The 25,964-nt window shown below is 42.4% G+C and overlaps 1 protein-coding gene and 1 non-coding gene across 3 annotated transcripts in view; both read left to right on the top strand.

The window, feature by feature from the left end:
* The window catches only part of RNF144B (ring finger protein 144B), a 159,816-nt gene that overhangs the window by 47,815 nt on the left and 86,037 nt on the right, over positions 1 to 25,964 (top strand). The window contains exon 1 of one of the 2 annotated variants that reach the window (XM_027523984.1): positions 23,382 to 24,223. The exons of the other annotated variant lie outside the window; for it this stretch is intronic. The gene's annotated coding sequence lies outside the window, so the exon portion shown is untranslated. Of the gene's footprint in view, positions 1 to 23,381; positions 24,224 to 25,964 lie in introns of those variants that run through there. 2 annotated transcript variants of the gene reach the window in all.
* On the top strand, positions 12,454 to 12,525 carry TRNAA-UGC. The gene has a single exon. It is a non-coding gene; the product is annotated as a tRNA-Ala (tRNA).

The following is a 25,964-nucleotide window of genomic DNA, read 5'->3' as shown; positions in this document are numbered from 1 at the left end:
AGAGAGGGTTAGAGAGTTGTTACATTTTTTTGAGTCTATTTGTTTTTAAGGATAATTACAATATTGTGTTGGTTTCTGCCACACATCAACATGGCTGAGCCATAGGTATCCGAATGTCCCCCCCTTCTTGAGCCTCCCTCCCCCCGCCCACCCCATCCCAACCCCTCTAGGTTGTCACAGAGCCTGGCTTGGGTTCCCTGATTCATGACAGCTGTTACTCTTGAGTGATTATCCTGAAATAAGAAATTTTTCTTTCCTTTAGCCAGCTAGCCTAGACCTTCCCTTTCCAAACTGTCCAGAACTCATCTGTGTATCTAGTCCCTGCTTTCTTTTCAACCTTTAGTGGTTAGCTGTTCAGTGGACAGCCCCAGTTCTGCTAGGGCCTCCTTGTGTGCGCCTGCTGCTGCTACTGCTGCTAAGTCGCTTCAGTCGTGTCCGACTCTGTGCGACCCCATAGACGGCAGCCCACCAGGCTCCCCCGTCCCTGGGATTCTCCAGGCAATAACACTGGAGTGGGTTGCCATTTCCTTCTCCAATGCATGAAAGTGAAAAGTGAAAGTGAAGTCGCTCAGTCATGTCCGACTCCTAGCGACCCCATGGACTGCAGCCCACCAGGCTCCTCCATCCATGGGATTTTCCAGGCAAGAGTACTGGAGTGGGTTGCCATTGCCTTCTCCATTGTGTGCGCCAGGACCTAGCAAATAGCACTGACCTCCGGAACCCTGGGGCCCCACAGATTTCCATGTGGCTCTTCTTAAACAGGTGTGTTCCTTGGGATTGGCAGGGTGGGGTGTCCCTAAACAGAGGTAGGAAAAAGGTGGCTTTTAGCAGTCACTCATCACTGTTTCCATAAAGACACAGGCAGTCTCTCGGCCTCTTGCTGAAAGTTGAGATGCCTTGGCATTGGGTTTGCAGCTCCTTTCTCCCTCCCACTACTCAGGGAGAAACAGGAAGCAGGACAAAAGGAATTCCTCTTGTGTTGCCCTGCAGGAAGTGGAGACATCAGTTTATCTTTCAAGGTAGCTTGTGTCATGTCATCCCTCCAAGGGGATGTGTGCGTGGGCACTCAGTCGTGTCTGACTCTGTGTGAGCCCACAGGCTGTAGCCTGCCAGGCTCCTTGTCCATGGGATTTCCCAGCCAAGAACACTGGAGCAGGTTACCATTTCCTTCTCCAGGGGATCTCCCCAAACCAGGGGTTGAACCCGTAAACTGTTGCGTCTCCTGCATTGGCGGGGGGGTTCTACATGGTGGACCTCTGCCATTTATCCTGACTTGTTAAGATTCATTATGAGAAGCATTGCGTCTGCATGAAACTCCTGTCCCTTCCCGAGATCTCAGGAAGCCCCGTCCTCTCTCAGAGTCAGAGATCTCCACGGCTCCACCTTGTTGAAGAATCTGTCCACAGCCAACCCCAGTGCCTCTCCATGCAGCCTCCTCTTGCCCCAACACGCTAAACCCACAACTGGCTAATTCTTCAGTATCCCGCCTGCCAAGTCTACTTGGAAGGTTTCTTTGACTGCTTTGTTTTATTATTATTATTATTTTTGCATAATGCTCTACAACTGTTAACCCTTCCCATCACTGATTAAGGCAGGAGAGTGTGTCCGTGACAATAGGGACTCTATCTGACTCTTGGATTAGATGAAATAATATACATAAACTTCTAGCCCAGTACTTGGGACACATAAACATTAGCTTCGTTGAGCCTTTCTGTGTTCTCTTTCTGGCAGCAAGCGGTTACGCAGGCAGGCTCTTCAGCTTTTGTTTGGTGAGCCCTGTTACAGGCTGATGTTGGTCCGTCCCCCCAGGTTTGGGTTCAGAGTCGTCCTCTACCTGTGACTGTGGGTAACAGGCAATTTGTTCAGCCTCTCTGCCTCAGTTTCCTTATTGGTAGAGGTAGCACTAAGAAGGTTCCTATTGGTAACGTAGTTGTGAAGATTAAACTAGTGAATATACTAACTAATTACTAATATACTAAGGTTAATATACTAAGGTGCAGATAAGACCTTGCGCACAGTGCTCAGTGAGTGGGAGAGATGATTTGTTCTATCAGAAACAGAAGTGAGTCTTCAGCAGTCACGGTCACACAAAGCAGTGATTCTCGTTGCTAGGTAGCATAAAGTAAGGTGCGTTCCCTCTCTCTCTTTGGGAAAACACAGGCTAGATTGGAGTTGATTGTATGGAATGGGGTTCCAAAACTGAAGTCAAAAGTCCTATTGGACCAGCCTTGCTGGGAAGGGGAGTTTGTGATTCACCTAAGCAAGATAGGCACATTTCTCAAATCCCATTGTAAGAATCCCCTGGGGCACCTGTGTGACTGGTAGATTCTAGGGCTGTGCCCCAGACAGACCTAGTGAATCAGAATCTTCAGGGAGGGCCTTGGAATCTGATGTCTAACAACCCAGACAAATAGTACCACCTGGAAACACCAAACATTCAATTCCCTGGGAGCCTTGAAAGAACACTGATGCCTGGGTCTCATGCACTGGGCATTCCGATTTGATTGCTTTGGGGTCTTGGTGGACTGTGTGCAGGCATTGAGAACTTTCTTTTTTTTTTTAAAGCTGATTACAGAAATCAAATGTGTGCCAGAGTTGAAAACCACTAAAATAGAGAGTGAAAATTCAGACTTAAGTCAGTATTTCTCGGAATCAACTGGGGAGGGGGGAGTGGTATTTAAAATATAGATTTCTAAGCTCCAGCCTGCTGTATCTGACTTTCTGGTAGCAGGGGATGGGCTGGGCTGAGGGTGGATTAGAGAGAGTGAGACCCTAGGAACAGACGTTCCAGATGATTCTTCTGCATGCTGGATTTTGAGAACTACCCACCACGTGGTGTTTTCCCTTAGTAGGCATGAGTGGAAACAGCTGAATGACTGAAATGGAATCATTATTTCCTCTTCTGCTAAACCAGTCTGTTAGAAAAATATACTTCTTCATGTCCTGTTCGTAAATTCATTATTTGCTCTCTCTTGATTGGTACTGAGTTTCCAGAGAGTTGTCTCCTTTTTAATATGCTTTGATTTGACCTGGCAGAACTTTGTGGAGTTATTCTTGGGTTTTTGCAGGTCCACATGTACAGAAATGGGCAGACGATAAGACTGGGGGAAAGTGCTGTAGGATGCATTCAATCCAGCTGAGCAGGTTGTGGTTCAGCGTGGGTTTCTGTGTCCCCAGGGCTGTTAAACCCAAGGTCTGAGAAAGCTGGAGCTGACAAGGAGAAAGTAGAAGCTCACAAGATGAGAAGTTTTGCGGAGCTGTTCTGAAGACTACTGCTCTCAGATGGCGACCTTGCCCTCAGGGCTGGAGTCTTGTGTGCTTTTTGCTCAGCTCTACATTCCCTCCGCTGACGTGTGTCACATTCAACGGGGGCTCCATAAATAGTTTAGAAATGAGAATCTTTTCTACTGTGGCAACAGTGTAAGAGCAGTGTTTCATCTTCTCCATTAAGACATAGGGAGGGACTTCCCTGGCGGTCAGGTGGTTAAGAGTCCACCTTCTAATGCAGGGGATGTGAGTTCGATCCCTGATTGGGGGACTAAGATCCCACACGCCTCAGAGCAACTTAAGAGCCCGCACACTGCAATGAAGAGTGCAGCCAAAAAAAAAAGAAAAAACTAAGGGAAACAACAATTTCTTTAGAGAGCCCATCTAGGAAATTTATATGCACTAGGTCAGTGCAGAGATTTACCAGGTCCCCTTGGAGTGAATGAGTCCTCAGTCTGCAAAACCAGGTCATAAACTAACTGAAGGTGTTTTATTTGCACATGAAGAATCTGTTCCTCCCACTGGAGGTGGGAGGAGATTAAGTGTGGAAGCATAGGTAGGAAGAATCTCTGCACGTTGGCAATCCCATATGAGCCTCATCCAGAGGAAAGGATACCACAACCGCTGAGAGCTCATAGTAGTGGGTTTCTGTCTCTGCTCTGGAGATGGCTACATCAGGAAACCAAAGCCTGCTGGCATTAACAGTTAAGTGGTCAACCTCTCTCATGATCTACTTGATATTCAGCTCATCAATAAACTTGACACTTTGGTTTCTCTTGTAGCTTGCTCAGACCCTTGCTGTTCAAAGTGTGGTCCATGGACCAGCTGCATGGGCATCACCTGGGAGCTTGTTAGAAATGCAGACTCTCATGCCCCACCCTGCCCAGCCCTGTGCGTTGGGTTTGCCTGACAGTGTGGCATTCTCTTTCTCTGTATCATTCTCACGGATATTTAGTTAGTATGAGTCATTATCCATGGATTTGATTAACCTCAAGATACCAGCGAGTAGTTTGCTGAGCCCGTCAGGCTGAGGGCTGACCCTGGGCAGAGATGAATTCACCAAGGGAATGTCACTGAATGGGTGGCCAGTTGGCTTTCTTCAGGTGACTCCCTTTGTGTTATGGGCTGCCTTTGAATTTCAGCACTGACACCTGTTACCCGTTGCCTTAGATAACTGTATGGTGTGTATACTACAATGAGCTTGCCTCCTTTCCCGCTCATAAGCATATTTCTCCCATCCACTTGGACTGCAGCAGTTTCTGAGATTCTTTGCAGGAGTGAAGAAGGGAGCCTTACCTGTAGGGCACATTTGTCAGTAGATTATCATCATCATTTTAAAATGAATCAAAGTTCATACTTTATTCTGACTTCCTTAGTTTCTATCCTATGCCCTCTTTGTCTGCTCCAAGGTCTCATGGACGATCAGATCAGATCAGTTGCTCAGTCGTGTCCGACTCTTTGCGACCCCATGAATCGCAGCACGCCAGGCCTCCCTGTCCATCACCAACTCCCGGAGTTCACTCAAACTCACATCCATCAAGTCAGTGATGCCATCCAGCCATCTCATCCTTTGTCGTCCCCTTCTCCTCCTGCCCCCAATCCCTCCCAGCATCAGAGTCTTTTCCAATGAGTCAACTCTTCGCATGAGCTGGCCAAAGTACTGGAGTTTCAGCTTTAGCATCATTCCTTCCAAAGAAATCCCAGGACGGATCTCCTTCAGAATGGACTGGTTGGATCTCCTTGCAGTCCAAGGAACTCTCAAGAGTCTTCTCCAACACCACAGTTCAAAAGCATCAATTCTTTGGCACTCAGCCTTCTTCACAGTCCAACTCTCACATCCATACATGACCACAGGAAAAACCATAGCCTTGACTAGATGGACCTTTGTTGGCAAGTAATGTCTCTGCTTTTCAATATGCTATCTAGGTTGGTCATAACTTTCCTTCCAAGGAGTAAGTGTCTTTTAATTTCATGGCTGCAGTCACCATCTGTAGTGATTTTGGAGCCCAGAAAAATAAAGTCTGATACTGTTTCCACTGTTTCCCCATCTATTTCCCATGAAGTGATGGGACCGGATGCCATGATCTTCGTTTTCTGAATGTTGAGCTTTAAGCCAACTTTTTCACTCTCCACTTTCACTTTCATCAAGAGGCCTTTTAGTTCCTCTTCACTTTCTGGCATAAGGGTGGTGTCATCTGCATATCTGAGGTTATTGATATTTCTCCCGGCAATCTTGATTCCAGTTTGTGTTTCTTCCAGTCCAGCATTTCTCATGATGTACTCTGCATATAAGTTAAATAAACAGGGTGACAATATACAGCCTTGACAAACTCCTTTTCCTATTTGAAACCAGTCTGTTGTTCCATGTCCAGTTCTAACTGTTGCTTCCTGACCTGCATACAAATTTCTCAAGAGGCAGATCAGGTGGTCTGGTATTCCCATCTCTTTCAGAATTTTCCACAGTTTATTGTGATCCACTCAGTCAAAGGCTTTGGCATAGTCAATAAAGCAGAAATAGATGTTTTTCTGGAACTCTCTTGCTTTTTCCATGATCCAGCGGATGTTGGCAATTTGATCTCTGGTTCCTCTGCCTTTTCTAAAACCAGCTTGAACATTAGGAAGTTCACGGTTCACATATTGCTGAAGCCTGGCTTGGAGAATTTTGAGCATTACTTAATAGCGTGTGAGATGAGCACAATTGTGCGGTAGTTTGAGCATTCTTTGGCATTGCCTTTCTCTGGGATTGGAATGAAAACTGACCTTTTCCAGTCCTGTGGCCACTGCTGAGTTTTCCAAATTTGCTGGCATATTGAGTGGAGCACTTTCACAGCATCATTTTTCAGGATTTGGAATACCTCAACTGGAATTCCATCACCTCCACTAGCTTTGTTCGTAGTGATGCTTTCTAAGGCTCACTTGACTTCACATTCCAGAATGTCTGGCTCTAGGTCAGTGATCCCACATACAATTTAGTCGTCATCTCTTCTCAGGCTCCTCTTGGCTATGTTTCTGAGACTTTCCTTGTTTTTGAGGAGTATTGCCAGACATAGGCTAAACATATCTGGTCATACACACTTAATCCTTCAACTGGGATTTAGGATTTCTCTGATGCTCTTCTTAGCGATTAGGCTGGGGTTATCCGTCTAGTCAAGGCTATGGTTTTTCCAGTGGTCATGTATGGATGTGAGAGTTAGACTGTGAAGAAAGCTGAGCGCCAAAGAATTGATGCTTTTGAACTGTGGTGTTGGAGAAGACTCTTGAGAGTTCCTTGGATTGCAAGGAGATCCAACCAGTCCATGCTGAAGGAGATCTGTCCTGGGATTTCTTTGGAAGGAATGATGCTAAAGCTGAAACTCCAGTACTTTGGCTACCTCATGCGAAGAGTTGACTCATTGGAAAAGACTGATGCTGGGAGGGATTGGGGCCAGGAGGAGAAGGGGACGACAGAGGATGAGATAGCTGGATGGCATCACTGACTCGATGGACGTGAGTCTGAGTGAATTCCAGGAGTTGGTGATGGACAGGGAGGCCTGGCGTGCTGCGATTCACGGGGTCGCAAAGAGTCGGACACAACTGAGCTACTGAACTGAACTGAACTGAACTGATGGGTTTTCAGGAGGATGACCACAGAAATAAAGTGTCCTTGTGTCAAGGGTATATACTGTCAATACGACTTGCCACCACTGTTGATGTTGGCTTTGATCACCTGACTGAGTTGGTGTTTGTCAGGATTATTCACTTCATTTTGGCCAGTGCACCGTAAGGCATGTTGAATCGAAGTTCTCTCACCAGGGATTGGACCTGTGCCCCCTGCACTGGAAGCTTAGAGTCAACCTCTGGATCACCAGGGAAGTCCCAACAGTGATTTCTTGACATCCTACATGTCTAACGTCCTACTAATCCTCCAGTCCTGCCAATTCTGTGTCTTACATAATGTAAGAAATGCTTACTTTTCTCCAGGCCCCTTGCTATCACCAGCATCATTTCTCACCTGGACTACTGAAACATATTCTTACTGAGAGGCACCTGCATTAAATTTTGCTTCTGTTCAGTCTATTTCTATGCCACAGCCAGGGTGATACTAAAAAAAAAAAATAAATTTCTGCTAATGTCAAGTTGCTTTAAAAAGCTTCCCATGGTCTTTTAGTTAAACTTTTAAACTTACAGATTTCTTCTCCATTGTCTGGTCTACCTCTTCAACCTAATCTCAGAGCAATCTTCTTCACCTTCTTTATAATCCAGCCGTATTGAATTCTGTAAGTCCTTCAAATACACCATGCTTTCCCTTCACCATGAAGGAACCTGTGGTAGATGATAGATTAAAAATAATTTTAAATTTAAACCATTTTTAGATTCTCTTCATATGCGCTCAGTAGCTTCAGCCTTGTCTGACTTTTTATGACCCCATGGAGCATAGCCTGTCAGGCTCCTCTGTCCATGGGATTTTTCAGGCAAGAATACTGGAGTGGGTTGCCGTGTCCTCCTGCAGGGGAATCTTTCCTACCCAGGGATCGAACTCACATCTCCTGCATTGACGGTGGATTCTTTACCTGCTGAGCAATCAGGGAAGCTCTACTTTTTGGGCTTCCTAGATGATGCGGTGGTAAAGAATCCACCTGCCAATGCAGGAGATGCAAGAGATGTGGGTTCAATCCCTGGGTTAGGAAGATCTCCTGGAGAAGGAAATGGCAACCCACTCCAGTATTTTTGCCTGGAAATTCCCATGGACAGAGGAGCCTGGTGGACTACAGTCCATGAGGTCACAAAGAGTTGGATATGACCAAGCAACTGAGCACACAGACCGTACTCGGCGTATACTAGAGAAGCTCAGTAAAGAAACTTGAGTTGACAGGAATTCCTGGTGGTCCAGTGTTTAGGACAGGACAGAGGTCTAGGGTTTGCTCCCTGGTTGGGGAACTAAGATCCGCAAGCTGCTTGGTGGGCCAAAAAAAGAAAAGAAACTTGGGTTGGATTGAGTTGTTTTGTCAAGTAAAGAATTTAAGAAAAGTATCTTTCTGTGTCTGTAATTCTGGTTTTTTATATAACCCTCCTATCTCCATATCCATGGCCATACCACTACTGCCATCATGACTGCTGCTCCAGTGCATTCTCCTGGAAGTTATCATTTAGTCTGTGCTGTCCACAGGCTCTGTGTATGATTTTCTGATTTTCACAGAAACTGTGCATGACAGTTATCTGAGACCAAGCCTCAGAGAGGCTAGGAAACTTCCTCTAGATGAGATACCTAATATTCAGTGGAGCTAAGATTTGGATTCAGCATTGACAGATTCAAAAGTCTATGTTTTTTTTTATGGTATGTTGATTTACTTTATGATAATGTGGTTTAACCTAGGTGTTTCTGATTTCAAATAACTGAAATAAATTTGGGCTAGCTTTAACAGGAAAGAATTATTATAAGGACAAGGCATGTCTTAAGAAACAAAGATAGGAATGCAGCCGGCTTCTGGAAGCAACTGGAACTGAGAACTGGAGAATCACCATTTTCTTTCCCTGGCTCTTTTCTTACCTCCTCTCTTGCACCCTGCTTTATTGCTTCCTCTCTAGTTTGTTCTGTTGTTTGTATACATGATGGAATATGGCTACCATACAGTTTCAGCCAAACAGAGAGATGTCTGTCCCTAAATCCAAATTCCACATTCCTGATAGAGAAAATCTGGTTGGCTCTGCTTCAGACATCCATCCATCTGGGCCCAATCAGCTTTTAGCTAAAGGAGGCAGAATTACATCAACCACACCTGGCTGCCATGGGGTTTGGAGACACCATCCTTTGCTGGTAGGAATGTCTGACTCTGGTCTTTTTCTCACTCACATTGTTTGACTACAACTGATTCTGGGTACTCTAATTGTTACATGGGAAAGTCTAAAGGTTCCCCTTCAGCTTCGACCCATGATTATAGCTCTTTGAAGAGAAATTAGGACTAGAGTAGGCTTGGCCAGTATGTTGTCATATCAGTGATCATCATGTTTTGAGGTACATCATCATTGTCCCCTAATCTTGTTCTTTCCAGCTCAATTGGCTCTACACAGACAGACGCACATGCGCACAGACACACACACGCACACACACTCTTACATTGGAGTATGTTTACAGTTTCTGCTCAGAAGAAACGACATGCCTCCTTGGAACTCAACTTCTGCCTTAAGCTGCAATGGCAACAATTCCACTGACTCTTTGCCAGTGTAAAACGAGTAAAACTATCTTCCAACCTATTGTCTTTACTGTCTCTTTATGATAATGCTGAGTGTCCTTTCCCCTGTAGTCACTAATTATCAGGAAGTGAGTTCCACTTCTCTCACTGAGCACAGTGTAAATTCACCTGGGATTCTTAGGGCACCAGTGGTCACCGACTCTTTTCTCACTTGGAGCAGCTCCCGAGGAAAGAGGTCAAATCTCAGCACCCAGTTATGCATGTGTATACCTTCTATATATTCTTCTGTAGCTGTAAAGAACAACTCAGGGGGAAACATTGATTGTTACATTTTTTTGGTAGGTGGCCCAAACTTAATGAATATTAAGTGTTCCAAAAATTTCTTTGCAGATCAGTGGTTTAGAATTTGGAACTCACTTTACTATGGAAACAATAATACACTTGCTAGTTTCGCTCTCTAGCCAAAATATAAATGATCATTTGGTCTACAACACAGCTGAAATGGTTTCCTTGCCCTTCAAGTGAGAGTCTGGACTCTTCTGTGTCTAAAGCTCTGAAATCACTAGCTTCCTGAATACCAATTCCCCTGCATTTCTCTAGTTTGATTCTCTGTGGACCTCCCTTTTTTTTCTCAGTCTAAAGAAGAAGGGAGAAACCGAGGAGGGGTACAGGTGAATGATAGGTGTGGGCTCTAGGTATTGAAGGATGCCAGGGGTACTAGATGGCACAAAAGGAAGGGGAGGGTGGAAATGAGTGACTTTGATGTCCTTTGTGACTCTCATAAGAAAGATCGGAAAGTAGGGGGTGGGGTGGTGGAGGAGTAGAAGGAGAAGGATAACTGCACCATTTGATAAATAGGTGTTGTCATTAGTCAATGCCTGTGTGTAAAATATTTATTAGCTATTTCTTGTCATATGCAGTTGTTCTTTGCCTTCAATTAGCCTGCAGTAAATTAAGAATGAATTTTACAGTATCCCCCACTGGTTTAGCCTTTGAGTTGTTCTTTGCCTTCAATTAGCTTGCAGTAAATTAAGAATGAATTTTACAGTATCCCCCACTGGTTTAGCTGAATTCCTGAACCCTCCTCCAGCCAGGTAGCGAAAGGTATGCACTGGCCTCTAATGGCACGGCCATGTTAGGTCAGCACTGTGTCTTCATGGCGCTCCTGCATAGGTGGCTTTAACAGATGATTTCATTCTCTTTTTTGGCTTGGACCTAGACAGCTTTACATTCTCAGCAAAACAGATGGACAACAAGGGTGAAACAGGATCTCATACTAAAATAGTCTTTTGAGTCATCCTCTTTTGACTGTTCACTCTTCCAGGAAACTTGCCCCTTCCTTCTTGCAGAAGGCTACTGCTGAGAAGTAATGCACTCCGTTTCTGAACTTTCTTTTCAGTGTAACGTTTTCTATTTTTTTTCTTGGTCGAGATGGAGCTTTTGCTAAGCTAGAAGTATTGTCTAATTTGTTTTGGCATAACACCTGGATTTTTGCCCGAGGTAAAGATTTAAAAATAGAATTAAACATTTTATGTCAACCTTCCATTTTTGTCCTCTTTCCAAAAAAGATTCCAATTTGAGAACAAGGGGAGCTTGATTTCACATACAAGTTTATTTTGGGAAGCAAGGGTTAGATCACTTGACGAGGTTATTATGTTCTAGTTCTTGTTGTGACAGTAACTGCCTCTTGGACCCCAGGAGAGTCTGCTCATTTTTCAGTGCTCAGTTTTTTCATCTGTAAAAGGGGAATGATACTATTTCACCTGAAAGGTGGTTGTGTGTATTCAATGAGAGGATATTTGTGAAGGCACTCAGATGAAGTCACATTGCTGTAGTAACCTAGGTTTTGATTAGTTCTTAGAGGTTAGAACTATCTTCCTCTATAATGAAATAGTTTATAATATATTGTAGCAAGGATTCATTTGTTTAAAGATTTATTTGTTCTTAAACTAGGATATTGTGCTCAATGCCTTTCATTCAGTCCTTGCAGAAAAGAGGAAGTAATGTACACGCCATTGTCATTTCATCTTTTGTTTGGTTTTCTGTTCATTCATTCATTCATTTATCCTGAGGTATAATTGACATATCACATTATATTGGTTCCAGGCATACAACATAATAATTAAATTTTTTTTTTTTATTGTTGACCATTTGATCTTTCTTGAATGCAGTGTGAAATCAAGGATAGCATGATTCAGGGCATGATGTGGCTCACATTGACTCTGCTTCTTTGGGGCATTTATTGCTACCATGTTTTCTTATAATAAGCAGGCATAAGCTGATGTCAGAGGAACATCTGGAGCCATCTAAATTGTTAAACTGAAACAGTCAGCATGAACAGGCAGGCGGCCACCCAAGTCTACCATGTTCTTTTGAGGATGATGGTATCTGATTTCTGTTTCCTCATTTCCATTTTGGTAGCTAGAGGTAAGTACTGCAGATGCTATATTGTCCAAGATCCTCTAGGAGTATGTATAAAAACTGCAGGTTAAAAAGTTTGGAAGTTTTTTTTTAGAACTTAAGTAACAATGTCATTACACGGGTCACTCTGAAAAGTTTTGCCTCTGTTGATCAAAGAGCGTACAGTTTTTTAGATTGATGATTCTCCAAACCGAGGGGTGTGTGTGTGCATTAGGTCATGGAAAGGAAACCGATTCTTGACCAGGGCCCCCTAATCCCAATAGAATGGTCTAGGAGCCTTGTACCCACGCTTGTACCATTTGTCTTGTTTCATTCTCATCCTGACAAGGAAAGGTGAGTGAGTCTCCCCTGCTTACCCCATTTCTCAGTTTGCTGTGTTAACGTCTCACACGATGGAATGGTTTCTTTATTCACTAATGCCTATCAGAGCAGTTATATATACCCTTTTATTGACATATAAACACTACTATGTCTAAAACAGGAAACTAATAAGAACTACTGTATAGCACAGGGAACGCTACTCAATGATCTGTGATCTGTGATGACCTGAATGAGAAGGAAATCTAAGAAAGAGTGGATATATGTTTATATAGTAGGGGATGTAGCTCAGTGCTAGAGCGCATGCTTTGCATGCATGAGGTCCCAGGTTCAATCCTTGGCATCTCCACATGGTTCTGTTTTGGCTTCCCTGGTGCCTCAGAGAGTAAAAAATCTGCCTGCAGTGCAAGAGACCTGGGTTTGATCCCTGGGTTGGAAAGATCCCCTGGAGAAGGGAATGGCTACCCACTCCAGTATTCTTGCCTGGAGAAGCCCATGGACAGAGGAGACTGGTGGGCTACAGTTCATGGAGTCGCAAAGAGTTGGGTACAACTGAAATGACTTAGCACACACACATGTAACTGATTCACTTTGCTGTACAATTGAAACTCACACAGCATCGTAAAGCAACTGTACTCTAAATACTTTTATTTTTAGATAAAATTTGAAAGTTTTAACATATCACTAAAAAGCCTTTTTGAGTTTAAGAAAGCCCTGGACATTAACAACAATTAGGAGTAAAATTAGGGTTGACTTTCTGTGATTATCTTTTGCTTTTATAATAGCTTGAACAAGTTTTGTAAGTGAGTCATTTTCGGTTTATTAATCAAATGCCTCTGCTGGAGCAGTTTTCTGCCATCAACAAAGCTTATCTGTTGTCCATCTTTCTACACGTACTCACGCAATTTCTTTTCCCCAACCTCCTCCCTGTTGGATTCTCACACTTCTATCCACTCGGTTCCTCCTCTGCTACAGGGCGGGGCTCACACAGCTGCCTTCCTGGATCCGGCTGGCACTGCTCTCACCTGCATAGATGTCTGTCTTTTCTTACACCACCTGAAGGCTTATTTACCTTTGTAGTCCCAGCACTTAATAAATAACCTGGTCAATAATAGCAGCTTAATAAATATTTACTGAATAAAAGAATGAGTGTTATAATAGAGCAAGATCCTCGTACTAAGGGAGGAAGACCAGAGGAGGCCATCTATCAAGATGCCGGAGAAGGTAGATAGAGGGAGGGGGTCCCAGAAAAGGGACACCTTGGGTGACATTTTGGTAAATGAGGAGTTCTTCATCAGGTGAAAGAGGCGGGGAAGAATTGCCTGGGCTTGGGAACTTCTGTGTGCCTGAAAATAGCTTAGCATGGCTGGAATTTAGATGCAAAGTGAAGTGGGCAGAAGATGAGTCTAAAAGGGTAGATAGGTTGCATGTTACTTTGAACTTTGTGCCAATTTCAATTGTTTAGGTTATTAACCAGAATTACCTCTGTGATCCGCTGGGTCAATCGGTTAATACCAGCTGGGATTAGATCTCATGAGGTCATTTGATTAGATGACTTATTATTTAATTAATTTTTGCACAACAATTCTCTGAAGGTAAATGGATGGGCATATCTGTCCGTGTTTAAGACATAAGTTTGCTGAAATCACAAACTGAAATCTTAGAAGTTTTAGGGGACTCTTCTCAACTTAGAGGTAAAAATATTGGAGTCTTTAAATGGACTATGTCATGAGAGAACTTTGTAGCTGAATTTATATTTTAATGAGTCTTTCCTGTATATCCATTACCAATCATTTAAAAATGCAGGTACATAAGATTATTTTCTGAAATAAGATTATTTTCTATAGTGATGACTTTTGTGAAGGTTCAAAGAGATAAAGTATACAAAATGCTTAGTACCAAGTACCTTGCCTGGTACACAGTAGATGCTCAATACTATAATCTATTCCTTCCTCAAACACACCAGGCCTGAGGGAGTTTTCACTTTACCTTTATGAACTTTCAGGAGAAACTTTTAATACAACAGCCTGCCTGCAAGTGTATCTTTGCTGAAATATCAGCTGGTTCTTTTGTAAAAGTTTGGAATTTCTTTGGTGTTTTTAAACAAGATTTCCTCTCTTAAATGTGCTCATTGTTTGTGTCTTAGATTGCCAAGATTTGATTTGAGTACAGAGTCTTCAAAGCGTTGGTGGGACTAAATATTTTAGCAGATGCTTGCATTTGAAATACTTCTAACCCCTTTCATGTCCAGGTTTCAGTGAATCATGCCGAGGCACTCTTGACGTGCAAGACAAATGTGTTTCTCTTGGATTTGAAGCACAGAGGGTTTGCCTGATGCTTATGAATGTTTACTAATGCAGAGGAGAAATTGAGATGCCAGGTTGGAAAAATAAAAACTTGAATGAGGTGCTTGCTGGGCACCATTCAGGAGTATTGTATGTCTTTGGGTTTTTTTTTTTTTTTGATTAAATTCCAAGCTGGCACAATCCATCTGTCTGTTAAAAATAATTAGTTGCCTTGTTTTCTACTTAGAGATGTAACAGTTCCAGATTTGCAAGTGAGAATTCTTTTGCAACATGAGCCATTGTCTGGGGGTTAGATTTTAGGTGAGCAGTGCAGGTTACCCAGTCACATCACCAAGTAAGTCCTCTTTCAGGGAGCATTTCTTTGGAGACGTGCAATTTTCCAAACGCCAATGACTAGAAATAGAATTATTAAATTGGCCTAAAGCAAAGTAAAACTAGAAAAAATATCAAAAGTAGAGTTTTTTTAGATTACATTCCTTAATCATAAGCCAATTAAATTAGAAATTAATAATAAAAATATGATGCCCTCCCACCCCCAAACCACTGGGAAACTAAGAAACTCTTCCAAATAAACCTTTGATAAAAGAATAAAGAGAAAGCAATAAAAAATTGCACTTATCCAAATTTTTAGGGCATAGCATATACCCAAAACTTTACTCAAAGGAGAACTTATTAAAGAACTGATAAAGTTTTAAAAGTTGGAATTAATGTAATGAAGAAAAAACAGAGAAAAAGGCTAAATAAGATTTTAAAAGCTGGAAAAAATATACACAGTTAGGAATGAGGAAACAGACACAACCACATAAAGCAGGGACTTTGGAGAAATTATAAGAATTATACATGAAGACTATGCACAAAACTATAGAAACAAATCAAAAATATTGAAGAAATGGACACTTTTATAAGTAAAACATGAAAGATCAATATTGACTCATGTAGAAATTTTAAACAGATAATTAGTATAGAATTTCCAGTTTGTGCTGGTGGTTGTTTTCCATTTGGCATTGGTTCTGGACTTTAAGGAAATATTATTTTTAAATACACTAAAATAAGATGAGAGGATGAGATGGTTCGATAGCATCACTGACTCAGATGAGAGGATGAGATGGTTCGATAGCATCACCGACTCAATGGACATGAATTTGAACAAACTCCAGGAGATAGAGGAGGACAGAGAAGTCTGATGTTTTTCAGTCCGTGGAGTTTCAAAGAGTTGGACATGACTTAGTGACTGAACAACAACAAAATAAAACGAGGTAGAAGTCTTCCTCCTTATAACTTGAGGATTTACTGTGGTCTCCTCGCATAGTATGTGAGAGGTATGTGTTGAAAAGAGTGTTTGCACTTTAACACATGTTTAAATGTGAAAGATGGTGCATGTAACCCTGTCTTCCCCACCAATTCTCTCCAAATCCAAGTTAACTTATGCCTCTCTCTGGAGAACAGTGTTCAGAGCTCTCACTGAGAAAATGAAATACGTTCCAGCATTGGTGGCTGAGGACAACGAACTCAGTCCAGTCTTCAGGGAGTGGGAGAACTTGGTGCTGCTCACCCTGTCAGCTCCTTAGTGGACTACTTGTGCCAAGACCCCCACTGTGGCCTATGAAAAGCATGAAGCTGCCAGGCTGACTGCTGGTGAGGCGGGTGGCAAGTGTAGCAAGCTTGACTGCTCCTGATACGGTAGTTTTGTCACTTGCAGGGTGCAAATCTATAGCTATTTATTTTATTGTTGACAACTTTAACATTTATTGTGGGACAATCCCGTTTGGCAGAAAATGAGCTAAAGGAATGCAAAGTGTAATGAAAACTTAAGTAGCAAATTTGTTTCTTTTATTTTTTTCAATTTATTATTACTTATAAACTTTAAATTTTATATTGGAGTATGCTGCTGCTGCTGCTAAGTCGCTTCAGTCGTGTCTGACTCTGTGCGACCCCATAGACGGCAGCCCACCAGGCTCCCCCGTCCCTGGGATTTTCCAGGCAAGAACACTGGAGTGGGTTGCCATTTCCTTCTCCAATGCATGAAAGTGAAAAGTGAAAGTGAAGTCGCTCAGTCGTGTCCGACCCTCAGCGACCCCATGGACTGCAGCCCACCAGGCTTCTCCGTCCATGGGATTTTCTAGGCAAGAGTACTGGTGTAGGGTGCCATTGCCTTCTCCGATATTGGAGTATAGCCGATTAATAATGTTATGATAGTTTAAGTGCACAGCATAGCAACTCAGCCATACATATACATGTATCCACTCTGCCCCAAACTCCCCTCTCATCCAGGCTGCCATATAACTTAGAGCAGCGTTCCCTGTGCTATACAGTAGGTTCTTGTTGGTTTCCATTTAAAATATAGCAGTGTGTACATATCTGTCCCAAAGTCCCTAATGTCCTTTCCCCGTTCCTTTGCCCCAGTAACCGTAAGTTTGTTCTCTAAATCTGTGAGTCTGTTTCTCCTTTGTAAATAGGAGATTTATATCATATAAAATTCATTTGTATGACATTTTTAGATTCCACCACATATAAATGGTCATCATATGATATTTGTCTTTCTCGGTCTGACTGACTTTAGTGTGATCATCTCTAGATCCATCCATGCTGCTGCCAATGGCATGCTTTCATTCTTTTTTATGGTTGAGTACTATTCCACTGTATATGCATACCACATCCTCTTTATCCATTCATCTGTCCATGAACATTTAGGCTGCTTCTGTGTCCTCACTATTGTAAATAGTGTTGCAGTGAACACTGGGGTATATCTATCTTTTTGAATTGTGATTATCTCTGGATATATGCCTAGGAGTGGCATTGCTGGATGATTTGGTAGTTCTGTTTTTAGTTTTTAAGCTACTTCCATATTATTCTCCATAGTGGTTGTACCAGTTTACATTCCTACAAACACTGTAGGAGGGTTCCCTTTTCTCCACACCCTCTCTACCATTTACTATTTGTATACTTTTTGATGATGGTCTAGTCAGGTTTTTCTTATTGCAGCCCAGCTGATTTTGAGACGCTCTTGTATGTATGAAACAGAACCAAGATGACATGTCTCCAACTTTTTGAAAACTTTTGTTATCAAGGCAGACATAACTGGGTAATCATTTCTGGGTCATATTTTGACTTTCCATTTATCAATAGTTTGACCACCATGTCACCCTGAACGAATCTCTGGCATAGTTTTTTTTTTTTTTTTTTCATATTTTGTAATGTTCTTAGCCTTATTTCATATTGTGTCTTATTCTTAGTTCTTATATTCAGTACTGTCAATAAATGTTGAAAGATGAGCCCTGTTAGATCCAGCAGAAAAATGTGAATGAAATGGTAGGTCTTTGGAAATGACAAGTAACCAAATTCTCAGTGGCAGAATACCATGACCTTTGCATTAAATTTTTCTCATGGAGAGAGAATGACACCTCTTGCAGAAGTTGGTTTCCCAATACTTGTGTTCTTTCATCTGATTTATTAAAACTGAACAAATCATTAACAAAATTTTTTTAAAAGTTTTAATCTAGGCATATACCCTGAGGAAACCAAAATTGAAAAAGACATGTATCCATTGTTCATTGCAGAACTGTTTACAACAGCTAGAACATGGAAGCAACCTAGATGTCTATCACAGAGAATGAATAAAGAAGTAGTGATACATATCCACAATGGAATATTACTCAGCCATAAAAGGAACACCTTTGAGTCAGTTCTGATGAGGTGGATGAACCTAGAACCTATCATACAGAGTGAAGTGAGTCAGAGAAAGATAAATATAGTATTTTAATGCATATATACAGAATCTAGAAAAATGGTACTGAAGAATCTATTTACAGCAGCAGTGGAGAAACAGACATAGAGGATAGACTTATGGACATGGGGAGAGGGGAGCAGAGGGTGAGATGGATGGAGAGAGTAATGTGAAAACTTGTATTAACCGTACGTAAAATAGGTAGCCGACGGGAATTTGCTGCATGGTTCAGGAAACTCCAACGGGGCACTTTATCGATCTAGAGGGTGGGATGGGGTGGGAGATGGGAGGGAGGTTCAAAAGGGAGGGGATATATGAATACCTATAGCTGATTCATGTTGAGGTTTGACAGGAAACAACAAAATTCTGTAAAACAATTATCCTTCAATAAAAAAACAGAAAAAAGTTTTAATGCAGCATGTAATCAGGATGTCAAGACTAATGGCTGTTACTAACAGAGTAAAGCAGGTGAAAAGAGTAATTTCAGTAGCATCAGAATGAATCTAATTTTTCTTTAATTAATTTTCTAAAAAGAAAATCCATTTGTTGATTTCCTTATTATATAGGACTAGAGTGTATGTTTTATGTGTGTATATATATATATAGTGTTACATATTACATATTATATAATATGTTTTATATAAGTATCTTATATATATCTAGTAATCTAATATGTATATTTCTATATATATATATATTCTTTTGGCTAAGTATGCTTTAGATTTATTTTGGTCTTGCTTTTACATGACTTTAGGTATGTTACAAGTTAATACAATGCCTACAGTTTGGATTACTTACCATTAATGTCGAGATTTTGTTTGCCTGGGGTCACAAAGAGTCAGACATGACCTAGCAACTGGAGAACAATAACAAAGGAAAGTCTGTAATTCAGATTAGGAAATTCTCTCTTGTGGCGAAGGTCAACATGACTGCAAACTCTGGTGAACAATTTATAGTATTATGTTTATCATTGTTCAGAAAGATAAAAAGTGTTTTTGTAGATTGCAGTGACTGGATTTTACTTCTCAGTCCGAGATCTCACATGTTACATCTACTTTTTGTAGTCTAAAAGAAGCAGTTCCTTCTTAGGTTTATATGAGGACTCTTCTTTTACCTACCTTATAAATACTGGTGTTTCTATGGGTTCTCTTATTTGAATTTTTTCTTTTTTTCTCTCCTTTCTCCTTGCTTCTAAGATTAATAACACTTAACAACACTGAGCGCGTTCCTGTTGTGTATCAGGGCAGGGCCATGCTGTACAGCTGAGCAGGTTGTGTAATGTCCAGGAAGTGACATTCACTGCCCCACCTTCAAGACTCATATAATGCCATCAGACACTGTGCTAGCTACTTTACAAACCTCTCACTGAGCCTCACCACAACCTGTGAGATGAGTATCATCATTCCTCTCTTATGCATGAATGAACTGAGTTTTGAATATGTTAAATAACTTGTTTGAGGGCTTCCCTGATAGCTCAGTGGGTAAAGAATCCACCTGTAATGCGGGAGACCCCGGTTCGATTCCTGGGTCGGGAAGATCTGCTGGAGAAGGGATAGGCTACGCATTCCAGTATTCTTGGGCTTCCCTTGTGTGGCTCAGCTGGTAAAGAATCTGCCTGCAATGTGAAAACCTGGGTTGGGAAGATCCCCTGGAGAAGAGAAAGGCTATTCACTCCAGCATTCTGGCCTGGAGAATTCCATGGACTGTATAGTCCATGGGGTTGCAAAGAGTCGGACATGACAGAGTTTTGAATATGTTTAAATAGTTTGTTTAAGGTTACGTAATAATGAGCGGGTGATAGTTTGTGTATGTGTGGAAAGTCCCTTTGTCGCTCTACAGCATGCTACCTTTTGTGGGTGATCTTAGCTCTTGTTAATCTCATTCGTGGTCACCACCTAAATGATGGTAATTCCTAAAAGACACTCCACTCTGGATCTCTGTTGATGGCTTACTGGACAAGTCTTCCATATGTCCTAGAGACACCTCAGATTCTACAGGTTTTAAATCATTTTCCTTAATGATGGCTTAAGGAAAGCCATCCTTTTTGGCTGCTTTACTCTTACTCTCAGTTAGTGGTACTGGCAACCTGGGCTCTTCTTTCTCCCTCATCCCCTACATCCAATCAGGGATCAGGTCCCATTCAGTTCTGTTTCTGAGATCTCCCTCCATTTGTTCCTTTCTTTACCCTGCCATTTGCCGCTACATTAGTTCAAACCCTCACTCTAATTCTGCCCTCATCTGCTCTGTCTGAATTATGAAAAGCATCACCCGAAGTCTGACAACTGTAAGCGTTTATACTGGCTTGTGCCTCTGACTGGTTCATCTTTTCCCACCTTCTCCACTTGGCTACTTGAAGTGTCAGCTTTAATTCATGTTCTCAGGGAAATCTCCCTCGATTCTTTTCACCAGCCCCTTTCCTTTAGTTCATGTCTTCACTGTGCTTCCAAAGCACATCATGTTTAAGTCTCTCATATCATGTACACACACACCATAGTACCCTGATAATTGATTTGCTTGTCTGACTCCTTCCCTGGATTGAAAGCTCTTTGAGGACAGGGCCCATGTCCAACTTGTGTCTGTCCTCCTAGCATCTAGCAGCTTGTCTGGGAGGAGATCAATACATGCTTGAGAGGCTGGGGCACACTGTGGATTCATGAGGCGTTCTGAAAGAGTTTTGATTACTGTAACTTTGTCATATGGTTTGGAATCAGGAGATGTGATTTCCCCAGCTTTGTTCTTTCACAAAATTGCTTTGGCTATCTGGGATCTTTTGTAGTCCCATGCAAATTTTGGGATTGTTTGTCCTATTTCTATGAAAAAATGCCATTGAAATTTTGATAGGATTGCATTGAATTTGTAGACTGCTTTGGGTAGGATGGACATCCTAACAATATTAATTCTTCTAGTCCATGAGCATGGAATGTCTTTCTACTTATTTTTGTCTTCTTCAATTTCTTTTATCAGTGTCTTGTGGTTTCAGTATATAGATCTTTCACCTCCTTGGTTACATTTGTTCTTAGATATTTTATTCCAGATCTGAAAGAGTTGTTCACATAATACTATAGTGTTCTACATGTTCATTTAGTCCTATTAAAAGTTGAATGCAGATTTTATAAACTTGAAAATAATCAATGCTGATATTATTTAATTACACAATGTATTTTTTCTTTCCATCTGCCACTTGCAGCAGCAGATAGCATGATTATTGCTTAACCCATATTTTCATTCATGTTAGCAGCAGCTTCATCCCTTATTCTGTTGACAAGAGATTATAGCTTAATTGCCTGGTAACTGAAAAAGTAGACTCTGTATTGAACTTTGGTTTAAGGCACCAAAGTTTTGTACTGGCATTGATGAATAAAGTAACCTCTTAAAAGGTGCTTTGTTTATCTTTCCTGATTCCTGTCCATCAGTAATGTTCACTACACCAAGAAAATACCTTGAGATTGATTATCTCAGAACCTATGATAGGCAGATCTGAGTTTTGATTACTATAACTTTGTAATATAGTTTGAAATCAGGAGATGTGATTTCCTCCAGCTTAGCTCTTTCACAAAATTGCTTTGGCTATCTGGGGTCTGCTAAAGCATTTACACTGGTAAATGCAAAATTTGAAGTTAGACACCTGTGGGGCAGTTTTCATTAACAAATACCTTTTTCATCTAATACAGATTTAGGTCTCATTCCAGCTTTGCCCATACCTGGTTGAAGTTGACCCCTTAAATCTCCCTGGACATTAGTTTCCTCATCTTTAAAGCTAAATGCCTGGGCTAAACTAGCTAGAAGGACTTTTCAAGCTCAAATATCCTTCAGTTCTATTTTTTGGGACTCTGTTGTATGTTCTCTTACTGTAATCTTATCTCCCTTGTCCTCCTTCCCTTCCTCCCCCACTAGAAGATTGGTCCTCCTCCCAACTGAGCGACTGAGCACACACACACACACCCCTACAAGTACTTGAAAATCATTTCCAAAAATACTGGTCATAACCTGTCATTTAGAACTCTGATAATGGTTTAAGTGGAAGTCCATGAAAAGAGATGTTTATCAACCTTGAAAACCTGTTTTTATTAAAAAAAAATCTGCTTTTGTGAAACTAGCTTTTTCAAATGAATTATCCTTTAAATCAAGAGTTTTCTATTACATACCGTACTGTACTGGGTTGAATAGTATCCTCTAAAATTCTTTTCATTACCTAAGAATGTGACTTTGTTTAAAAATAGGGTCGTCATTTGTAATCAAATGAAGATGAGGTCATACTGGATTATGACAGGCCCTAGATCCCATGACTAGTGTCTTTATAAGAAAAAATATAAGAGAGATGTGGACAAAGAGACATGCAAGGGAAAAAGCCATGTGATGATGGAGGCATCAGTGAACCGATGCAGCCACAAGCTTAAGACCAAAGACCGCTAGCAACTGTCAGAGGCTAGGAGAAAGACACAGAGGTTTTTCCTCACAGCCACCAGAAGCAACCAACCCTGCTGACACCCTGATTTTGGACTTCTGGGCTCAAGAACTGTAGGAGAATGATTTTCCGTCGTTTTCAGTCACTCAAACAAAAACAAAACTAGTCCTCCTGTCTGTCCTGCCATCATACACAGAGATACACTGTGTTCTTCCGCACTTGGCTTTGACCTCAAGGTTTTCTTCAACATGGAGAGCCCAGAGGCAGTTTGCTTGTGTCCTTTGGCACCGTGCTGACTGCTGATCCTTCACTGGCAGGCTCAGTATTCCTTCCACAAAGGGCTGCGAGTCCCTTCCTTTTAGGAAGCACATTCCTGACTGTGGTTGCAAAAGTCGAGTGAGGGTGCCGCACAGAAAGGTTCCCCTGTCTGGGCAGGGACATTTCTAAACTGCGACGTTCGACAAAGTTGGGACTGTGACGGTGACCCGTGGGGGTGTGGGGAGTGAGTCGGTAGGTAACCTGTTAAAGACGTCGCACAAACTAAGTGTCTGAGGTTTTGGAGTGAAGAAGACCTCATAAGACCTCCCCCTGCCTCCCCCCGGCCCGCAACACACACCACCCCCGCAGCTTCTGGATTACTCTGTTACACTGTCTTTAGCTGGAGTACTACCTGTTAGGTTACTAAGCAGTCCCTATGTAATTTGTTGGCAAAGCACTTCCGGCAAAATCAGTTTTTTTCCTAAAAGTGTGCCTGTGTTACAGGAGGTCCATGAAGACTGTCCTGATTTGATTTGCCTACGTTCTAATTTTATCATTAGATGCTAAAGGACAAATCAGGTACACGATGTTTTTAGATGAGACGTGCGTGGGGACTGGCTCTACAGAAGCAAGTGTTCTGGCAGGGTGGGAAGGCAGGTCTGGGTCGTTAGAAACAAGAGACTGAAAGGGCTGGGAGGGAAGGGAAAGACAGGTGTCCCGGGAGGACGCGTGCAGAGGAGAAGCAGCAAGTTCTGAAAGCCAGTTAGGTGAAGAAGTGTCCTGGTCTGGGAGGAAGGAAGGATACCAGGGGCTGATGATGCTGATCGTCCTGCCCTGGCTGTCTGCAGCAGGCGTCCCAGGAGGACAAGAGAGAGGTCTTGCTAAGCGGAGCGAGCACAGGAGGGCCGGACTGCTGGGGCGCGCCGGCCGCCGGGTTCGGACAGGGTTAAGACCATCACCTGCAGCTGAAGTGCGACCCAGATGGGAAGTAGGAAGTGCGCGCCTGAGCTTCCTGTATAAATAAACGCACGGCTCTCGTCCCTGCTGCTGCTGCTGCTGCTGGCGGTGCTGCGCCCCGCGCTCTGAGAGGTTCCCCGGGCAGCGCAGCTGCACCCCGAGGCAGGAGGCGGTTCGAGGGACTCCTCCTCCCTCTCCGGCCGGATCTGTCTGGAAGCCCGAGCCCTGTTGCAATCCTGCAGAGCGCAAAGCTGTCAGCCGCAGAGCAGGGCGGAAGACGGAGGGCATGGAACAGCCGTTCCTCCCCGGGGTGCGAGCGGCCCCGGCTGGCGGTGCGCGCGAGGGAGGCTGCTGAGAAGCCCGGCGTCGGCCGGGAGGAACGGAGCTCTCCGGCCAGGTAGGTTTAGGCAGCTTTTAAAGTGCTGCGGGCATTGCAAGACAGCGGTGGGTTGGACTAAGAAAAGAAAAAGGGACGGGAGACTCACTCTGATATCTGGGTTGTTTAGCTTTATTTTCTGCCTCTCGTACTGAAACCATGCAGAATCGGATTCATTCTGAATGCCTGAAACACCTGTGAACTTTACAATAATAGCTCTCCGTTTACAGGCAAAAAGGAACGAGCTTAATTTATTGTAAAACTAGTCTCTGCAGAATGTATTGTAAAATTCAAGATCAGAGCAGACCTCCCAGTATCTACAGCTGGAGACCAGAGTAGGCAGAATCTCAGATACTTACCTTCTGCTGTTTGGGAATGCATGCCAGTAGGTTGATATACCTACATATGGATAAGATGTTATCCGTGGGATCTTGGTCCTACATTCTGCTGATTATTTTGTTGTGTAATTGCTGATAAAACAGGGTGAAACTTTGATCTTCCACTGCTGTTCTCAAGTTGAAGTTAAAATGAAACTGATCCCTCTATCAGTGCAGAAAAGATATCTTTAGCTGACCCCTTCCAGGGTACCTTTTGTTTTTCTTACAAGGAGTTTCAGAGATTCTGTTGTCAGTCCACTCTTGAATGTACTTCTCACATTTAGATTTCTCAGAAATGATTTCCCCTCTGGCAATATGTTCTCTCTTCATGCTTGCACAACAGTCTCACTTTTTTCTTACTTTCTGTTGCATGTATCATATCAAAATATTAGCTAAGGCTGGCGGTAAGGCTGGCAGTGTTCTTCTGATTTGGCATTTCTGGAGGTTTATTTGAATGTTGCCAGATGTGAATTAAAGAACAATGTATCTAACATTTCTGAAGCAGCCAATTGAGGGTGTCTAGGCCCGAAGCAAAATAAATGAACCTTGCCATGACTCAGTTTTTAGGGCGCGGATAAAGAGGCAAAAGGAACCCAAGCCAGTCTTCAGTGAGTTGCTGGCTAAAGTATCGGAGTACTGCAGCTTTCACTGAGATGAGCCTCTTGGCCCCCAGTCCCTTTTACATCTAAGCCCTCTGTTGGTCCCTCCTTCTCCTTCCTCTGTCCTCCCTTTTCAGCCCTAGTCCTTTTCATGGGTAGCAGTCCCTTAGGTATTTCTAAAGGTATCTTGAGGAGGAGAGAGAAGGAGAAGGAAAAATATCTATAACCATCCACAAGGCCACGTGGAGAGAATTGTATTAGGAACTCCAAGGCCACATTTTCATAAAACTCCTGCCTTCCTTTTTGCATGCCTGTGACTGGATTTTATTCTTTGTGATGGGCATAAAGTTAGAAAAGTGGGAAAGAAAATAAATTGTTCCAAAAGGAGCCTCTAATTGGAACTGTCTTGATGAGTAAACAAATTCAAGGTATAGAAAATGTAAAAAGATGTCCTGTAGCAAAATTGAATTGCTTGGCTTTTTAAAATTATAAACAAATAGACAAAAAAAGTCCCTCAACCAACCCCCTCCCCACCCCCCAAACCAATCACCCCAGATAACTTGCTTCTACAGTACTGTGCTGGACATGAGGTTTGAGTGTGGTCAAACACTGTCCATTTACCCAGAGTTTTACAAATATTTACAGTCATCTATGCCAAATATCTTTGTGCTGAGCCCCAAAGAACATTCTCAGCATTCAAAAGCCCCATTCTCATGAATGGTTTCAGTTCATTGGCAATTTAAAGGCATCCAGGCTTCCAAACTAGGTCAGCTTAAGAGATGTCTT

Source organism: Bos indicus x Bos taurus, chromosome 23 (assembly GCF_003369695.1).
Source record: "Bos indicus x Bos taurus breed Angus x Brahman F1 hybrid chromosome 23, Bos_hybrid_MaternalHap_v2.0, whole genome shotgun sequence".
Taxonomy (NCBI): domain Eukaryota; kingdom Metazoa; phylum Chordata; class Mammalia; order Artiodactyla; family Bovidae; genus Bos; species Bos indicus x Bos taurus.
This window is presented reverse-complemented; position numbering and strand designations above follow the sequence as displayed.